This window comes from Nannobrachium achirus (genome assembly GCF_963921795.1).
Source record: "Nannobrachium achirus genome assembly, chromosome: 14".
Taxonomy (NCBI): Eukaryota; Metazoa; Chordata; class Actinopteri; order Myctophiformes; family Myctophidae; genus Nannobrachium; species Nannobrachium achirus.
Genome location: NC_137821.1, coordinates 44301261 through 44319544, shown reverse-complemented (window position 1 = coordinate 44319544; position 18284 = coordinate 44301261). Strand labels below are relative to the sequence as shown.

The following is an 18284-nucleotide window of genomic DNA, read 5'->3' as shown; positions in this document are numbered from 1 at the left end:
AAAGCGATGATAATAAAAGGACACAATCAAGTATCTGACAATATAGATGGTCACCATACCAACTTTGCTGAGGCACGGTTGTGTCGTTTTAAAAACATGGTAGGCCTACAGTATATATACCCTAGGTGGGGTTGGTGAAAGGGCCTTTGTGTGGAGTTTGCATGTTCTCCCTGTGTCTCCTAGGGTAGGTACGCTCACAAAAAACATGCAGTAATCCTGGTCTCTATACTGCCTCGACCCCTGGCCAGCCAGGGAGCCTGATGGAGGGGAAAGGAACTGGTTGGAATAACATGTTCCTTTCACGCACTACGTCCAACTGGGGAAACTCCCCCCTGTCAGGTGAAAAAAGCAGCTTGGGCTCCTCATGCATAGAAGGAAGCATGAGGTCAGTCCGTTGCTCTCCCCAGGTTGGCAGAGGGAGTGTAGCGCACAGGATTGCATTAGACAATTGGCACTGGGTGAAATATGTGTTTAACACAACTACTGCCTCTTAATCTGAAGGTTTGCTTGGTGCCTCGGTGCCACGCCGTTTCCTCCATAGGCCGCCGCTATTATTTTGAAGGGCCGGAAGGGGGTTGTTTTTGTTTTTTTGGATTATCACTTGACGGCAACGATTACGTCATCTAGTCACATGACAGTGTGAGCCCAGAAGAGAAACATGGCTGCGCCCAGCTTTTGTGTACAGTATGGAGAGTGGAGACCATCCTTTGTATAAGAATGTCACTTTTGAGTAAATGAAGTCTCTTTATGGGCCTCTCAATGGATTTACTATGGAGGGCGTTCACTTCGCGTGCACGCCCGATGTGCGTTGTAAACAAATCGCGGACATTACCGATGCGGGCGGGACCGGAGCGACGTACAGTAAGTAATAATACCTTTACTGTATATACAGTAAGATTGACAGTCCTCGCCGTCAACGGCGCCATGGTATTAACACTTTCAATGACGGTGAGCGTCGTCAAGGGCAGCAGAACAGTTAAAAGAAGAAGACAGAAAACACAAAAAACATGGTATTTTGGATATCGTCACTGTCGGGCAGAAACCTCGTATCTCCACGTGTCAAATGTGTACGTCTTTTGGTAAAGCAAAGCCCCGCTTCATCATACAAGACTGTCGCACAAAACTAGTGAAAACAGCCGATCTACAAGCTGTGTGCTTGTAGATCTGCTGTTTTCACTAGTTTGGTACATTTTATAGATGATAAATACAAAACGAACGGTTTTGGACATACAAGGTTTCCACCCGGCAACGACGATATGGTAGTTTGTTTCTGACCGACAGCAAAGATATAATAAACATCACTGTTATCGATCCTGGAATATTGTACAAACAACATGCTATCTAAATAACATCAAGATCATCTGTGGTCAGCCAAACCGCCTACTTTTAGACTGCTGGTAAATGGAATAAGATGTCTATTATTCAACAACACACATTTAATTCAAATGTGGTGCACTGCACCGTGCATTTAAATTACCCAAGATCATAAAAGTCAGGTCTGTTATACAGTAAACATTCACTCTGCATAATGCCGTTTGCGTATTTATTTACCTCCAGCGTTGTGAGCACAAGTAAGAACATGCTTCAAGCTAACACAAGCAGACACTGTGTTCGCAGCTAGCAGCGTGCGTTGGCAGTAATCTACAGTACTACAAAGCATATGCGTGGCCTAGATTTGAGGGAAAATAAAAGTCCCCACGGAGGGAAGACGGCAGAGTGGGAGCATTTTATCTGTGTCCACATTACTGAGTCACACACATGCACGCACACACCTGCCCAACCACACGTACTGTAAGGCGATCCCACCCAAATATAGAACACACATTGGGAAAATTCTCATTCTACTACTACTGCCACTAAAACGTGGAATGCCCTGGGTTCTTTGTGGAAATGTGGAATCACTGGTTTCTTTCAAAACTGTCCTGAAAAATCGTCTATCAGGAGACCACAAGGGGAGGTAAAGTAAATACAAATTCCCATAGAAAGGAGGCGTCGTTCACTGCCTCCGTTTTTCCTTTTCCTCCTTTGTATATCGTCGAGTGGAAACCTCGTATCTCCAAGTTTCAAATGTGTATGTTCTTTCGCAAAGTAAAGCCCTGCTTCATCGTACAAGGCTGTCGCACACAATTAGTGAAAACAGCAGATCTACAAGCACACAACGCCTCGCGGCGCGAGGCGTTGTGTGCTTGTAGATCGGCTGTTTTCACTCGTTTAAATCATTTTTAAAATGAAAAATGTAAAACAAACGGTTTTGGACATGCAAGGTTTTCACCCGACAACGACGATATGGTGTTTTGTATTTGTTGAAGTAAGCCTTGCCGAGCCATGAGGCCCATAGGGCAGGAGCCTATCTCCTGGTTCTATAGCGTGAGGCAGCTTGATGTACAAGTACAACCCCTGAACATGACGCTAGTACTGTATGTCGCAGAGACCCCCAATCCAACCCTTGATGCTGAGTGGGCATAAAAGGGATCTCCATATATGGATCTCCAGACAACATAATCCATATATGGCCAAGACAGATGGCGAAGACAGCGCTTTTCGCCCTTAGGCATCTTACTGGTCTGTTTAGCCTTAATGTCTGATTGTACCACGTGCTGTTTACATTTCTCACTAATACATTATGCAATCAATCAATCAATCAATCAATCAATCAATCAATCAATCAATCAACCAATCAATCAACTGGAAGCAGTTTGGTGTGAAGTGCCTTGCTCATGTGAGCAGACTGCCAAGCGTATCCTCCCGGCATGTTGTGTGATTCAAACCAATGCCACAGTTGAGTCAATTAACTGGCTTCTCCAAATATTCAGCAACACAGTAGATCCAAGTGTTAATTTAACTCTGATATGTTCAGCGCAAAGTCAATTAACACTGAGGATTTTGCTGTGCATAATGTTGTCACCTGTAATGAGTAATAGAGACGAGGTACTTTATGTACAAGTGTTTTATTTTTAGGCAGAAATGTTCTGTATTGTTTTCTTGTTGATGAGTGCTAAATAATCGTTTTTCTTTGCACCTTATTTACTCAACAATTTACCCTGTCTATGTCTTGTTAACTAGGGTTCTTGCACTTAAGTCACACTGGATAGGCTTATCAGCTAAATGAGTAAAGTGTCAATCGCAAGACTAAGAGAAACACAACAACTGCTGTTAAGAACAGGAGGAAGGCCTAATTCAAGGCAGGGTAAAAGCACAACCAGCCATAATACAGTCTAATCATGACTATCGTATTATGTTACAATTATTATATTTCTGGGAAAAAGTCTGTTCGCAGCAGAGCCAACTTCGGAACGCTTGGCGAAACACTCGACGTCGGCTACAACGGATCAGCGGCGTCGTCGATTTTGTTTGTCAGCGCCACATGCCGCTTTTCCCGCGGGAGTGGCGCGTGATGGCTAGAAACGACAAGCTACACTATAGACACACGCGAGCGAACACACAAACCGATGAGAGGGATGAGACGAAACGAGATGGGAGATGATGACAGCGGGAGGGAGAATGAGAAAGATTTGAGGAGGAGAATAGAAAGAGAGAAGGCAGCGGTAAATAATTATACGTGTTATTGTCCAACCGCACATATATTTTCGAGTGCTATATTTATACTCTGAGCTATGATTTGTGTATGTGCGGCGTGTGCGTGTGCGTGTGTGTGTGTGTGTATGTGTGTGTGTGTGTGTGCGTGCGCTGGCAGGATGACACGCTTTTATGATGTCATCTGTCCCCTGGAACAGATTGGATTTAATTGGTTGGTCGTTTCACAACCGCACACCGTTTTTTAACAAGCATACCTATAAACCACTCGTGCAAACAAACAACACGGGCACACGCGCACACACACAGTGTACATGCGTGCAGCCACGTGCACGCACACACACACAGCAATTATTGTAAACCCCCAGCATCAGCGGAATGTACTTTACCTCAGAGAACCACCAATGAAGTACACAAAAAAGTAGTTTGACTGATTCATATCAAATTGCATTGCTTCGTCTCGCAAACACACACACACGCACGCGCACACACACACACACACACACACACACACACACACACACACACACACACAGAGCAGGTTATTTCTCCACCTATTCCCTCTCTCAATCATTGACGGCTATTGGCCCCGGTGCTCCTGACATGGGGTGGGGGCCGCTGGGGGGCCCCTCGTGCCATGAATCGTATATTGTCACGGCTCGCGCCGATATATCAAGCGCTAGCCCTGGTCACCTCGGCATGCGTCCTACCCCACGGCACAGCTATCGTATGTTGTACCAGTTTGCGGCCCCCCTTAGTGTTGCTGATAACAACGCCGGGTCTGCGGGCTCTCATTTATCACCTGCGTTTGCAGGGGCGTCACAAGGGGGGGGGGGGGGGGGGAGTGGGACTCAGTTACTAGGGCCCAAGGTGGAGGAGGGGCCTTAATTATTTTATACTTTAGCTATTGAAAAATAGCAGATATACAAGTTCGCTGCGAGCTTGTAGATCTGCTATTTTTGAAAAGTCGTGAGAATGTGTGCAAATCTTTGAATATATCATGTATTTTTTAAGCAAACATTTGTAACTAAAATTTTGCTTATGGGGGGTCCCTGGAACTAAATATTTTGACATGAGGGTCCGTGGCCAAATACATATCATTTTGGGGGTCCTTCACATGAAAAAGTTGGAACACCACTGACATTGAAACATGTGTTTTTCAAAAAACCTTTGAAGGATTTGAAATAGTCAAAGACATTTTCACGATTTTTCTAAAATAGCAGATCTACAAGCTTGCAGCGCCGTGAGCTTGTATATCTGCTATTTTTCAATAGTTGCATCCCCAGTCTAAATGGGTTAAACCCCCTCCAAACTATGAAGAACATTCATGGGGGGCCCGCGGTGAATCCTTGTACCCAGGGCACCAGTATTTGGTGCGAAACCCCTGACTGCATGCGTTTGTGTTGCTGGAGCCTGGCTGGACGCTGCGTGCAGGCGCGCGGTATAACAGCGGCTCTGGGGCTGCCAGAGGAAAGCTTGGACGCATCAATACCTTCCCGCACCTTTTTCTTTCCTCCTCCGCATCAACCGTTATTTGAATAGAGTCAGCTTTAACCAAAGGCCAAAGCCTGTGCAGAGCCAACACCATCTGCTCCCCAAGTTTATTGAGGTTTTTACACTTTCATGTCAACTTAATAACCACTATCAACCTGCCCTCCCTGTTTTTGGGCATGTCATTAAAGGGTAGCATTTTTTGGCAATTAACCAGATGAGCAAGCTACTTGGAAAATGTAGTTAGCTAAGCTACAAGTTACTCATGATTAAATATAGCTTTAATTACAGCAAACTACAGCAACTACTATTTGTAGCTACTCTACAAGTAGCCTCGGAAACCCAGGCTTCTTTTGGCGATCGGAAAGAAAAAGAAGCCTGGGCGATCGCGTTATGATCACTGTTGTAGGAAGTGTAGAATTTCCCTAACCAATCAGAGTGCAGAGAGCGTCGCACCGAATGTGTTGACGTCATGACGCAGCAGCGTTCTCTGCGCTGAGCAGAGGAGGGTGGGGGGAGGAGAACACATGCTATTGGCTGGAGACTCGCGGAGAGATTCGCCGCGCCCGCCCTTCTGCATACAGAAACTGTCCGCGTTCAGCTCAGAGTGCACTACAAGCTACATGGCAAATGCAGCTAGCTACATCGACTCTACTTTTTCTCATCAAATTCATGATCAAGAACAACTGTCCACCAAACAAATAGGCAGGCAAAAAAGGGGGTCATACAGTCCTGAATGTCCCCTCACTAATGGGTACAATATTCAATTTGCTGGTCTATTTATTCATCTTTCTCCGACCATGATGGGCAAGCTTCTTGGAGAATGTAGTAAGCTACACTATAGTTACTCTTGATTAAATATAGCTTAACTACACTACAAGCTATCCCCAGAGAAAGGTTGCAAATTACCGTTACGCTACTGTAGTTAAGCTATGTAGCTAAGCTACTTGTAGCTAGCTACTGCCCATCACTTCAATTAACTAAGTTTACAAGTATAAAATTAGGGCTTAAATGGTTAAAGCTCCCCCTCCAAAGCTCCCCCCTACTTCCAGTCTCTTCTCTTATGTGGCTCAGGGGTAGAGTGGCCGGTAGAGTGGCCAGATGGGAACCCAGTTCGATCCCGGGCTCCCCCAGAGATAGTGTTGAAGTGTCCTTGAGCAAGATGCTGAACCCCTAATTGCTCCCGATGAGCAGGTTGGTGCCTTACATGGTTTCCTCTGTCGTCGGTGTATGAATGTGTGTGTGTGAATGGGTGAATGTAATGCACAATCTATGTAAAGCGCTTTGGATAAAGGCTCTATATAAAAGCACCATTTACCATTTTGATTGTATCACCAAACTGCGTGCTTAGAACGTCACATCTGCTCCCGAGGGAACGCAGAGGAGATGAACGTACAGTAGCTTGTAATTGCATGACATGCTATAGTACAGGAGGAACAGGTCAATTAGTATGCACGCACGCACGCATGCACACGCACACGCACACGCACACACACACACACACACACACACACACACACACACACACACACACACACACACACACACACAGAGAGAGATCTGCACAATTAAACATGTGGAATGGAATGTGATACAGTAGCCCTTGAATGACATCCCATACATTGTTGTATAAATTAAATATAGCTGAATATCTATTTTTAGCTATGCATTCCGTACACAGCTATAGAACCCATCAATGCAATTTCATGGGCAGATTAATCTCCATGGTATTCTCATTTTCTCTAAAAAAATAAGTAGAAACTGGTATAAAATTACAGGTGTAAATGGAGCCCTTGAATGGCTGATATACCATACATTGGTGTATAAATATGGCTATCTATTTTTAGCCATGTATTCTGTACACATTTATAGAACCCCTCAATGCAATTTCATGGACAGATTATTCTCATTTGTAGCACTCCATGTGAGCTCACCCAATAATTAATTGCTGCTGGGGGTCAGCTCTTGTCATAATAGTAGCCTCAAATCCCTTTTATGAATGTTCTTGTAAAAACCTGCATATTTGGTAAAAAATATCCCCACTTTTCCCATGAGATTCACACAGACCACATTGCGCATACATAATCGGAAATTGCTAAGTGCAATTACAATGAATAACCCAGCGCTGCACCAACCCTAATGTGCCTGGCATTTGGTGTGTAAAGGAGATTGATACCTTCGTTGAGCAATATCCCACTTTTTTTTGTAATGGTGTTCACACATTGCAGTTCCCCTACAATTTGATTTATAATCCACCCAAGCAAAAGAAAAAGGAAAAGAAAAAGGAGAGAGAATGAATGAATGAATGAATGAATGAATGAATGAATGAATGAATGAATGGTTACAACCATATCGTTGTTGTCGGGTGAAAACCTTGTATGTCCAAAATCGTTCGTTTTGCATTTATCATTTTAAAAATGATTTAAACTAGTGAAAACAGCCGATCTACAAGCACACAACGCCTCTTGTGTGCTTGTAGATCTGCTGTTTTCACTACTTTTGTGCGACCACTTTGTATGATGAAGCAGGGCTTTACTTTACGAAAGAACGTATAAATCTGAGAGGTTACCGCTCGACAACGACGATATACTGTAAGTATTTTACCTGTGTCTTAAATGCTGCTTGTACACTATGTGGTATAACTTCCGTTTCACCTGTGCTGTCCCGTAAATAACTCATACTCAACATTTTATTCAAAGCCTAGTGAGCTGCTTAGCTAAAATTCAACTATTCCTATAATCTTCCGCATCTCAGATTTTTAACAGGTCTGAATAGACCTTCTTCACGGCAGCCATATTGGCATAAAGGCCTGTCCATACTCTCTCCGACCACTGAAGTTTTCGTCGGAAAGGTCAGGTTCAACTGCTGCACGTCGGAAATTCGGAACTCTCAGACGAAAGGTTTGGTGGTCGGAGACAGTATGGACAGCTCCTTAATAGTTGTCAACTTGTCTACTCTACTTCTCAAGTCTCCATTTACTGTAGCAGAGCCTCTCCAGTGAGCCACCATGCACAATATACGCATCCTGCATATTTATGTTTACACAGTTATTTATTGCCAGGGACCTGCCAATATGAGTCCATGTAGCTTACTGACTGACTGACTGACTGACTGGCTGGGTGGGTGGGTGGGTGACTGAGTCCCCAATGCTGAATCATGGATGTGTCTATTGCTGAATCATGCATGTGTCTGCCTGTCTCACATATCTCAATCACAAAAATGCGAGAGATTGAGTTATCCTTTCCCTACTAGAGCTGGCTAGAATGATATATTTTTAGGCTTTGGACATTCATTGGTTAGGAATACCATAGGACTATTAATGCTCTCATTCTTATGCTCTTGTAGCAACTTATTAATGCCCTCATTTTAATGATCTTGTATTAATGCCCTTGTAAAGTCTTTAATACTCATATATTATATTATTGGGAGGCCGTGAGTATCTGTAATTAGAAGGTCATGTCTACAGTATGTATCTCTAACCAATACCAGCGGTGGAAAAAGTTATAAAATGTTTTACTTAAGTAAAAGTATCAATACTGCAATATAGAAATACTCTGTTACAAGACGAATCTGGAATTCAAAATGTACTTGACTAAATGTATGAAAGTGTTGGAATCAAAATGTACTTAAAGGACAACTTCACCACTTTTCAACCTATCTTCACATAATTGGTCTTCAGTTGTGAGCTAAGTAAAGTTTTCAAAGAATTGTAGTGGAGTAAAAGTACAATATCTGACTTTGAGATGTAGTGAAGTACAAGTAAAAGTATTGAAAATTGGAAATACTCAAGTAAAGTCAAAATACCTCAAAGGTGTACTGTAAGTACAGTACTTAAATAAATCTACTTAAGTTACTTTACACCACTGCCAAACCCAATAGCTCCCAAATGAGCACTCATCATGACCATCTGAGCAACCATCAACTGGGGGAAGCAGAAGCTTAAACAGAATTTCCCCCGCAGGATATACAATGTATTATATATTTGCATATATAAGTTCTTTTGTCTTTTTCCTGCCTTTAATTATTGATGGATACAGTAGACTGAAAGGAAATGGAGAGAGGGAGAGAGAGAGAGAGGGAGAGAGAGAGAGATGGAGAATTACACGCAGCAAAGGCCGTCAGGATCGGGAGTCGAACCCGCAACACGCTGTCAGGGCCTAGTTGCCCGGACCACTAAGCCAGCCGTAGCCGTAACATTGGTCCCCCCTCTGATATAAATGCTTTGAATAAAAGTCAGCCAACTGGAGTGGATTTCATTTCATTTCACACATCCAGTGCTACAGTATTCAGTACGATCGACCAACTGGAGATAACCATCATCAGCCTGTTCAGACTTTAAGCTGACTTTTGACACGGCAGACGACACCACGCCAGCTCCCATCGGCCCTTTGTTTACTCGCTCATCGGACAACAAAAGAGACGGAGGCGCGTCGGAGCGCTGCAGAACCAGACAGCGAAACAAACAAAACAAAACCAAACCCACTCTGTCTGGCAAATTGTGCTACAGCAAAATGTTCAGTGGCAGGAAAAAATAAGCTTAGATGAGCTGTGCTGCACGGATTAACCACCAGTGGGACTATTCGCTGCTGCTGCTGCTGCGTTCTGGCATTCGGTGAGACGTGGCTGGAGCCCAGCGTGGCTGACTGGTGCCGTCGCTCCGATAAGTTGCGAGGAGACTGGAGAGAGGGAGCCTGCTTCATGGTTCATTTTAGCTTTATGGTGGTCGGGCCATGGAATGTCTGACGTCTTCACTCTGCACTAGGGCATTCACCAAATATTCGAATATTCAAACATCAAATCCCAGATAGCAAAATATGGTTGAATCAACGTAGCAAAATAGTTGGCCAGAACGGTTGAATCAATATTCAACACCAACGTTGAAACTATGCTGAAATCACAACGCCATTTTATATTGATTCAACATTGGTGTTTAAGCACTATTTCAGCATTGATTCAACCATGATTCAACCATCATCTAAATGGTATTCTGCAAGCTGATTTTTAGTTGATTTTACGTTGAATCAACGTTATGAATCAATATTGATTCAACCATCATCTAAATGGTAATCTGCATGCACATTTTAGTTGATTTAATGTAGAATCAACATTAGGAATCAACATTGATTCAACCATCATCTAAATGGTAATCTGCATGCACATTTTAGTTGATTTTATGTTGAATCAACATCAGGAATAGAACACAGATTTAATTTATAAATTGATCATACTGAATCATGTTAGGAATCAATATTTATCCTGATCATCCAACAACCTAATGGTAATCTGCATGTACATTTTAAATTATGTGTATGCTGATCACTGTAAGGCTAGATCTTGTTCAAAATTACCATACATTTCCCAAAATGTGAAAATATAAAAATACAATGAGATTAGAATCTTCACATTTATTAAACTGAATTGAAGGCATTTAGTCCTGCTTTGAACTGCTTCAACAGATGATATATAGAACAAAACAGATGAAATATAGAACATACAAGGTTATAAATCTGCAAAAAGAAGGAAAAAAAAAGTCCAAGTTCAAAAACAAAACGCTGTCCCGGTCTAGATGGGTTAAGACAAATTTCACATCACCTTGTTGTCAAAACACAAGACACACTTTTCAGGTTTGCACACACTTCTCACATAAAATCTCATAGCATCAATCCACAACACACAAATATTCAAATCTCTAAACTTTCGGGTCAGGCGAGCAATTCAGAGCCAGGTCCCACTGCTTCAGGCCATGGAGGAGGCTTGTGGAGATGTGGGCTTTGAGGCCTGTCAGGGCTTCATGCGGCACTCTAGGCCAGGGGTTTTCAAAGTGGGTGATGGGGCACCCTGGGGTGCCACGACGGCAGTCCAGGGGTGCCGCGAGATCATTTGATAATATTTGGAATTTATTTGGACACTCAAATATTATTTAGTATAATTTTAAACTTGAAGTACAAAGTTATTTTCAGTCAGTTCTAACCAAAATGGCTATTATGTAATGGCTCAACGTTTTCCTCGCAACATAATCACTAAAATATCGTCACTGTCGGGCAGAAAACTTGTATCTCCAAGTTTCAAATGTGTACGGCTTTTGGTAAAGAAAAGCCCTGCTACATCATACAAGACTGTCGCACAAAACTATTGAAAACAGCCGATCTACAAGCACACAACGCGTTGTGGGCTTGTTTGGAGTGTTTGGGGGTAAACCTTTAGACCTACAGTCAATAAAATGTTTTGTCTGCATATTTGTGTGCTGTTTTATGTTTGTCTATGAGAGAAGTGGGCATACACTGGGTCATTTTACAAAAAGGGAATTGGTTCATTTACCAGAGTAATTGACATTCATTCAGTGTGTTCCATTTCGACAATTGTGTTTTCAATTTTGCTCTTCAGTGTTCTGTTCATGCTTGGTAGTGTTCAGCCAAAAGCTAGTTGTGTTTATTCAATGAATGCATGTGTGTGTCATGTGAAAATATGGCTGTGTTTACCAAATGAAAACACGAGTTCCATTTTGTGAACATGTTAAGAGATTTGATGGCAAAGAGTTGTTTTGCAAAGGGATGCCAGGGTTTAGCAATTTGTGTTTGATGTTTGGAGTTTTGTGTGTGCAGTTTTGAAACAAACGTACAGTTTTGAAAAATGTGTTTTAGCAATCGAAAAAAACTGTAACATACAGGCACATACTTACAGAGAATGCAAAATGTCCATTGGTCAGTGCAAAAAAGCAGAAGTGACATGGGCTGGACTCCCAGCAAAGCCGCACAGGAACAGTCAGTAACAATTATTCCAGTTAAGTTACAGTTGTCCAAACGACCGCTGTGTCTCTCTCTCATTGTATAACATTCACAAAGGACTTTCCCAGTCTCTCACATCTCCGTCCTGGGTAGATTAATCTATCGGCTCCTCTGTCTTAAGGTGGAGGGGGTGGGAGGATTTCTTCAAGTTTGTGTCCAGCTTCCACCCTGGCCAATCCTCCACCCCCTACAAGGAGAACCCAACAACGGAGCCCGCCTTCCTCACCAGTCTGTTGAGTTGAAGGTGTCACTCGCTCAGTTCCTCCCCAGCACGTTATTCCACATTAATTTAAAAAAAAACCCTGGCATAACAGTTTGGTGGCTAAACGATCCCAGTCTTCTCAGGAAGAACAGCCTGCTCTTCCCCTTGCGGTGAATCACCTCAGCGTTGTCCAACCAGTCCACCGATACTGCCTTCCATCCAGCTTCGGTGCTATACCGTAAGATTGGAGACAGAGAAGATGAAATTAGCTATAATAGCACATTAAACATGTTTTCCCCTAGCCCATATAGAACCTCTGCTGCATACTGTTATGCACCGCGGGATGGAAAATCATACTCTGGGAGCATGGAACTACCTTTACTTTTTGTGGAGGCATAGGGATATCCGCTTACGACCTCATCTCGAGGAGCACAACGGTATGCAGGGGAGAGTGAGGTTCTATATGGGGCTAGTTGTCCCCATGTTCGGTCCTTTGCTCAGTCAGTGGGGGATGTTACAATATTACATTAAAAAGTATTTGACTAGACTGGGAGAGACTCTCACCACTGCAACATCATGTTGGAGCTGGGCAGCATTTCTTTACTAACTACTGCACAATGTATCAGACACATTATTTCCCACATATAACCAATGCAATGGTGACATCATACTGTATATCGGAATATACTTTACAAAACGTGTAAGTGTAAGATAAACTTACTTTGAATCTTTTCCACTTTGGTGGGGTCCAGCATATGTTTGCCCTCGAGCTCTGGAACAACACCATGCCTCCCTGTGACAACTGCATCCTTCAGTTCTTCAGTCGTGAAGAATTTGTCAAACAACTGGTGGAACAGGCGACTGCAGTCCTTCTTAGCACTGTGGTGAATGGCTACCTGTTCCAACGAGAACACAGAGTCCACAGCCAGTGAACAGAGATTCCATGATTAACACATTTCACAAAGTTTCTGCTCTTCAAGTGGACCATGGAAACAGACTACACTGGCAGCCAAACCCAGCCTGAATCAGATCTGTGTCACATCCGGGTTGGAATCTGATTGGTTCCATGTGACCATTTAAGCCAATCAGATTCCAATCTGAATGTGACTCAGATCTGATTTAGGCTGGATTTGACTGCCAGTGTAAAGCAGGCCTAAAGGAAACTTAACTTTCTAGCTCTAACAGATCACAACGCGTAGTATGGGATATAGTTAAGATAGTTAATCTTCTCACTGTAGTGTGAAATGTATATTGAACATGTTCGTCTACCTCCCAAATTTTTACCTGGACTATAATCGTACCATCAAAAATGTAAAATCCATAATACATTTATACATACCTGGATATAGCTCTTGCACCTCAATGGCCAACACATAAACTTTTCACATTGGATCTGCCATCTCCATGTCCCCAACCATCTCAACAAGTCCCTGTAGAGCTTGCAGGTGTTCAATGCCTGGAATGAAGAGGAAAAAATATTATGGCAATCCCAACATATTCAAAGGTTGAGTAACAACAAATAAGTGTTAAATAGCGCTATATTCTGATAACAGTCATTGCTATGCCATTGCTATGGAATATTTATTTTCTCAGTAGCAGGGATTGTTCAATGGCAACCTTCTCTCCCCATCTCTCCAGTAAACAGAAAATGTAAAGTTTCAAGTGAGACAAAGAAATGAGCTGACAGAATTGACAACTGCAACACTATGCTTCATTTTTTGTGAATGGTGGGTGACCCAGCCAGGGTAGGGTATATTTATAACAACACACCCGGGGGTCTAGAGTAACTTAAAGAGATATTCCAATTTCAAAATTACTTTTTGTCATTTTAGCATCTAATTTTGGGAACACCCAGGACAGTTTTTGAATTTCTTCATTCTGTATTTAGATTTAGAAGCAGACACATATCACAGGGCAGTCGCTGATTACAGATGAGCATGGTCATCGCATAATTTCAGAAAAGTATAGTTTTAAGGGTGAATATTAGGGACAGTACAGTGAGCCATCTTAAAAACTTTAATTGAACTGTAACCTTACCTAGATAAACTTCAAAAGGTGGTCAATGGCTTGTCGGGCTGAGAGCTTTCCTAGTCTCGTTGCGGCCTTGAGGTGAGGGTGGCATGTGGTGGATAAGGCAAGATGGAGGACATCTCACTGTCCCATCCTGAAAATAAAAGGGTGGGGGGAAACAAAGACATTTTTACTAAAATCTGTTTACATTTTGGTTTCAAAACCATCCCCTCTTCCATTAGTATTATTCCTTTAATTCCAGCGTACCATTTTCCAGTTCTTCTGTTGTGGATTCAGCATTATGAAGCAGATCTACATGGTCGCCTGTCTGGGCGAGTCCACAGCTTTGTTCAAGGACTTACTGCATGTAGTGAGTAAGTAGGCCACTTCTGCAGCGATGTCATCACCAAACATCAGAAAATCCTGTATCTGCAGACAGGATGGAATACAAACAACATGGCATACATTTTAATGGGTTCACCCTATGACCAGGGATGTGATCTGTTTAAAGTCATTTTTTATTTCAGTTTGACTTTAAGGCAAGACAGTTCAAGAGCGACATACCATTCCTGCAATGTCAAGAAATCTTGTAAAGGTGGTGAATATTTCAGAGGACTTCACTGGGTCATGAACCATTGTTTGGCGATGGGTGAAGGTCTGTTTCATCTTCTCCTTGACCATCATCAGTGCGATGCCCTCAAGACACTGGGTTTCTGTCGTTAGCTGAAGAAACCCACTCCCATCTACTGGATTGTAATACTGCTCCTAAAAAACAAGAACGTGTTTTATTTTTCTCCTTAAAAAACTAAACACATGCCCTTGTCTGGAGAATTGCTAAAATCAAGGTCAACAGGTCTGACATCTGTGGCGATCAACTTGTTGGGGTCAGCATATAGAACATTTGTTGAAATTTAGTTGAAATCTCACTCTTGTCTTTTCGAGCAATTCCAGGAGTGAGGAGTAAAGAAGTTAGACTTGTATTATGTACTTACATAGCCCAAAGTGCCCTAGGGATCGGCCAGGTATGGAAACAAGGCAGTGATTTGCGTAGTCCTCTTTAACACGCCTTGAAGGACTCTTCCTACAGTGTACACACACACACACACACACACATTATCAATTACACACACACACACACACACACACACACACACACACACACACACACACACACACACACACACACACACACACACACACACACACACACACACACACACACACACACACACACACACGTTATCAATTAATTAAACCAATTTGATTCCAGAAATTAAATGAAATGATCTGACAAATGATGATGGATCAAGCACATGCCTCCTTTGAGTGTCAGATGTGTCATTTTGTCTGGCTGGTGTCAGTGGTGTTAACATCAGCTCCACTATAAGATCTAACATCAAAAGTAAACAACACTAAATACAAACTGGTCAAACATTGGCCAAATTGTCAGCTGATATAAGAAAGAGGCAATGTGAAAATAGCAGATCTACAAGCTCACTGCAGTCCAAGTGCTTGGTGGGTGGAGGGTCCCCATAAAATGTGAATATTTTGGGAGGTCCCCAAAACTCCCCATGCAGTTCAAATGTGATTATTTTGGGGGCTAACAGTCAACAACAGATTAAAATGTCAAGGTCTCCCCTTAACTCTAACAGTGTACAAATGGAACCAAATTAACCTGTTAGGAGTTGTTTGGTTCCATTTGTACACTCTCTGCTACCATTGAACAACTAGCACATTGACATTAGCTAGCTAGCTACAAACAACACATGCTGCTAACATGGAACAATTGCTAACTAATGTTAGCTTTGTTAGCCACACATACTACAGTACACAGCAAAGCACCTATGATAACACAAAACCAAAAAACTGCCACTTCTATCAAAAGGGCATAGTATAAGTTATTCAACACAGTTGGAACATTCAGTTCCTTTAGGATGTACTGTAACTTTAGCATCAGTTAGCATTAGCTTTGTATTTGTCTACTGGTTAGCATGGGCCCTTCAGGAAACACCACAAACAAAAACACCACAGACAACATTCTTAACATACATTATCCAGTGGTTAAGTATTGTTTAAATTTCACCTACCAAAAGGAGATATAAATATAGTCCATGAGAGAGCCTTCAGCCTGCATTCACACTCACTAGCAGTGGCAGTGAGTCACTGAGTCAATTCAAACAAACCGGTTCAATCCAGTTTCACTCTGCAGGCACATCAAAGCACCGTGTGATGTCACTCTGTGTGATGTCACTGGTCTAACCAAGTTTGCGAACTTAACCCTGTAACTGCTGATGCAACAATGCATTGTTTCTCATGTGATGAACAACACTTATGCAAAGATTATATTAGATAATAAATTGATTGATAATGATAATAACAATAATTATTACAACTATTATAATTATAATACATACTATAAATAATTTTAATAATATCATTAATAGCCTATAATTATATTAATAAATCCGGATTTTATTTTACATAGGAATGTTATAAAAAAACACACAGCATCAATTATATATTTTTTCAGATAAAATACACTTATTCTGACTTGATTTTTGACATTGAGTCCGATGTAGTTGGTCCTGTCGCGTGAAAATGCTGGCTGTCCGTCACGTCACACTTTTCCCCAACTCATATCTCTGCCACCGTTGCCCCAACCATGCCAAACTTTGCACACACAGTCCTTGCCTGGCAAACCACAACCTCCACCCCTCCCAAGACCCCCGGAGCTCCAGGGACCCCCTGTTCCAGCTGCATATTAATACTACTACTACTTGAATATTGATACTACCCAGATAGCAAAATATGGTTGAATCAACGTAGGAAAATAGTTGGCCATTAATAAACTTGTTCCCAGGCCATAAAAGATTTGCCAAATTCTCCTGGCCAGAGCAGAGTTAATTTTTATACCGAAAAACAGTCGTTTTATACACTAACTGACTCTCTTTGACTTAGTAGCATTAAGATATTGTGTTAATATTCAATCTGTTGTCACCTGAACAGCAATCAATTGCTACTCTGAAAAGTACACTCACATATATATTTATTTTTGCATCTTAAAAGAATAAGCTAAACTACACCTCATCTGTTTTATTTTGTAGGAACTAAAATGACCATGCCCTTGAACACATGGAAGTATTTGAGGGTAAACTGCTTCCACCCGATGCATAAAGTTAAAGTGTAGTCCATCTGATGACTACAACATGACGTAGGCCAGTGTTTGATGAGATCAGTGACGTGATCTTCATATATGAGGATCAGATAGTCAGCTCCATATATGCATAGAAACATATATGGGCAGGGATATGGCAGGTGATTATAGTCAGCTCCATCTATGGAGAGACACATAAGGGATCTCCGAATGTGTCCATATGGACATTACCTATATATGGGCCCATATATGCCCATATTTGGAGATCCCCGAGGGTGACATGAGATGTTGAGTCATTGTCATTCCATATGGATATCTAGGTGATGATCCAGTCATCTCCATGTATGACTATGTAGGGTTTGATGAGGTCAGTGTTGTGATATTTATGTATTGAGATCCAAGTGATGATCACCCCCACCATCCCTTTGATGTTTTTCTAATATCTCATGATTTGTTTAGGCCCAAAGGTCACGTTTTCAATATTTTCAGTGACCTTTCACACTTACAAGTGTCGCAGTCATTCAGGACCAACTCCATTGAATTTTCCATCTCTTTAATATGAATAATATTTCCTGCCTAGTTGTGTGTGTGTGTGTGTGTGTGTGTGTGTGTGTGTGTGTGTGTGTGTGTGTGTGTGTGTGTGTGTGTGTGGGTGTGTGTGTGTGTGTGTGTGTGTGTGGTGTCGGGGTGTGTGTGTGAGAGAGAGAGAGAGAGAGAGAGGTTTCACGTTGGTCGTGGACGCAGCCCCCCAAATTATACATGCATGATGTGACATTGTGTATTGAAGCACGGCCTATCGTCGTCAGTTGATGCACGAGACGACTGCCTGGTGTAATATCCGAGTGAGGGACATCGTCTTTTTTTCCTTCCACTTTGGGTCGCGACCCATAGTTTGAGAACCGCTGCACTTGGAAATTGAAGGACAACTCCGCCTAAATCACTTCTAGGCTGTGTTTCTTACTTGTGTTGATCCAAAATTACTGTCCATGGGGTCTATTAGGCAGAAATGCTCCTGTTGTCCGATTTCCACAGCCGAAGCCAGCAGCCCTCAGAGCATAGACTGGAGCCCATAAGCATATTGCTTGTACACTATTTATTGTGGTCAAAA

General features: G+C 42.2%; 1 protein-coding gene and 1 long non-coding RNA gene across 2 annotated transcripts in view; both read right to left on the bottom strand.

The window, feature by feature from the left end:
- The window catches only part of nrxn2b (neurexin 2b), a gene marked incomplete at its 3' end in the record, with an annotated part of 1346377 nt that overhangs the window by 957541 nt on the left and 370552 nt on the right, over positions 1-18284 (bottom strand). The window lies entirely within an intron of this gene.
- On the bottom strand, positions 10563-13470 carry LOC308297680. Its single transcript, XR_013962679.1, has 3 exons — positions 13352-13470; positions 12734-12908; positions 10563-12243 (listed from the first exon to the last, which is right to left on the bottom strand). It is a non-coding gene; the product is annotated as an uncharacterized lncRNA (long non-coding RNA).